We start from the raw sequence: 3158 nt of genomic DNA, 5'->3' as shown, positions 1-3158 counted from the left end.
AGCTTTCATAATTCCACGAGAAAACAACCAATACGTATTCATGGAACGACAAATATTTTATGGCACCATTTTTATTCTATGAACCAATAATACATACCAAACTTTATATTTCCAAATGAAACTATATACATTAATGGGTAATTTCAAAAAAGTGGGGGGCTACTGCCCCCTTTCCCCCCTAATCGCCGCCCATGACTCCAACAATAAAACTATTTTATAAAACACATATATATATTTGTTTTATATTAATATATTTGGCGAACGTCACTGAGGCTCCTGGAATGGTTCGATCTACATTTGTTCGTTTCGTCTGCCTGTACCACACATACAACAGTGTATCACTTTCGGTCTTTAAAGTTTAAATTTTCAGGGTACAAACACGAGACACACTAAATTTCCTGTATAGATTTTGGCGGCATACCAACGTAAAATTTCAAAATGGAGGCCGTTTTTCCAAAACTGCAGTGAATAGAAAATTGTTGTGACAATGATAATCTTGAATATAAATCACACTAACACTTTTACCCCCAAAACATTGAAATATTTCGAAAAAAACCAATTAAACCCGAAAAAACCCCACATGGGCCCAGGTGGGTTGGGCTTTTTCAAACCCTGATAATGCCACTATTATTTCAACATCTTTCAGCATGACAGATCCACGAACTATCTAATACAATTACCATTATAAAATAAAAATTCTTAGCACAAAGGTATTTTTCAAAAGTCCTCGATCCGCACGAATTTAAAGACTTTTGGAATTTCACCCACCTATATAATTAACTATTTTCTCGGTTTTACGTTCGCCGCATCTGCACCAGACATTTTTAGAAGCAATTGTCTGGGCGCACTCATTATTGTTTAACTCTTATCTCAGTTTCAAACCGGGCTACTTCCAAAGCACTCGCGTTCTACTTCCCACCCGGCGACAGGTAGTGTTTCCACTAGGCAACCTAGTCGCTTCCATTGGTCGATCTGATAGTTATCGATCCCAGAAAATAACCTTTTTCAATTTTCAGTCGATTTGGCTGTCACCTTCGATCGTAAGCCCTGTTTACAGTCTACTTTCGTTGCAAGTAACGACAAATGTATCAGCAGTGTGAACGCTTGCCAACTAGAAAAAGTGTCAATTATACACTAAACATATTACCCATGCGACGTAATAGTTTGATCAATTGACTTCCTCAATCTCCCTTCCTCCTTTTCAGAGGTTCAAATTTTTACAAGAGATCACATACATTAAAAACATTACTCAAGAATTTTACAGAACGATCGTACTTACGTCAACCATTTTGCTTCTCAGTGGCCCTTTCGCAAGCAACCAAAATTTATTGCTGCTCCGGTTAACTTTAATAATTGTAACAAACATATTACTCCTTTAATAAGACAACTCAAAAAAAATACCCTTATTGAGGTATGTAGAGTGGCTCTGAATGCTGTTATGTATAATAAATAAATAAATAAAAAAAGCGCCATGGTGAAGGTACAAGTCTCACCCTCCCTCTTCCAAAGGGGATTATATGTCCGTCTGTTCATTAAATGCAGCAGTGCAAATACTCGAATAGCAATCTTGGAAAAGTTTATGCGTCAGGTGTGTCGCCTTTCTATTAAGATATACAAGGTTGACCGGGATTTTCGTACGTAATCTATGAATAGTCGGATCATGATGAAACTTGCGGGTGACGTAATGTATTCCTTCTCGAGTAACTAGCGATTGGCATAACGTATTTGGCACATACGCAGCGAACATGGCGGCAAGCAGTGTTTCTGTGGCTGTGCAGCAGCGGTGTGTAATCAAATTTCTTGTAAAAGAGAAAGTTAAACCAGTTGAGATTTTCAGAAGATTGCAAGTACGGTGTGGTGAACAACCAATGTAAAGGACAAGATTGTACGAATAGTGTGAGCAGTTTCGCGAAAGACGTGGAGCTCATGGCAAGTATCTTCTGGGACATGAAGGGTGTTATCCATGTGGACTGTCTGGACAAAGGGAGAACAATGCCCAGTATTAGTTCATTGTTGAGTGGTGCTGTACGAAAGTCCATTCGCAAGAGAAGACCTGGAATGTGTGAAAAATTATTCTTCATGACAATATCTGCCGTCACACGACCAGTGTGACAACTGGCCGAAATGCTCTGCTCTGCCTCATCCTGTTACAGTCCAGATTTATCCCCGTGATTATCATTCGTTTGCACCCCTTAAAGACCATTTGGGAGGGAAGAAATTCACGACAGATGAAGCACTGCGGTACGATGTCCTTCAGTGGCTACCACAACAACCAAGTTCTTTCTACGTCAAAGGAATCAGGGAGCTGCCACAACGATGGCAACGGTGCCTCAGCGCGCACGGAGAATACTTTGTAAAGCTGATATAGTTTGGTGCTTCTAGTGCTACCTGTTTCCTCTGAAGAAAATAAAGTCCCGATCAACCTTTGTAGTAAACAATAAAAAGGGCACGGTAATTTGATGAAAACAGTTCAATCTCCCACTATTTTTAACCACTCCAGAACTTAGTATAATTTCTTCTAGCTCTACTAGAGAAGAAAATTCCCAACAGCAGTACAACCACTACCACTAAAATAGGGCAATACGAATTCAATTTTGCTGTTTTCCTAGTTGCTACATCAAATTATCTTATACACATATATTTATTCGAATAAACTATTAGTTATTCGAATGATACAACTGAATTATATACCACTAACGTAGACAATTTTGTACTGCCTCCCAGTACTTCAACTTGTCAATTATTCGAAGATGATAATGGGACAATATTCATGTCCACTTTTGAGATTCCAATTTTATGACATTTTCGGATCTTGTGATCCAAATTAAAAATTAAATTAATGCAGCAGAGATTTCAAACTACCAATAATATTAGACAAGCAAAAACCGAGCAAATTTCAAACTGCCCTCGTACAATTTGTAGAACTAGAATTGCTTCATCTGATGTAGACCGACTATATTTTAGTAAGAGATCAATCACAATCTACTATTTTGGGTTGAAAAACGAAGGCAGACTGATGTTCCTTCTTCATTTACTAAAGTACTGTCAACGCAACATTTTGATATTGCCAAAACCTCATACATGTCATATACAATAGCCACAAAATTAATAAAACCTTCAACACATCAGTAATAACAATAGTGTGAAATGAAACTCCA

The sequence above is a fragment of the Thermobia domestica genome, chromosome 12 (genome assembly GCF_964235325.1).
Source record: "Thermobia domestica chromosome 12, izTheDome1.hap1.1, whole genome shotgun sequence".
Taxonomy (NCBI): domain Eukaryota; kingdom Metazoa; phylum Arthropoda; class Insecta; order Zygentoma; family Lepismatidae; genus Thermobia; species Thermobia domestica.
Note: the sequence above shows the minus strand (reverse complement) of the source record.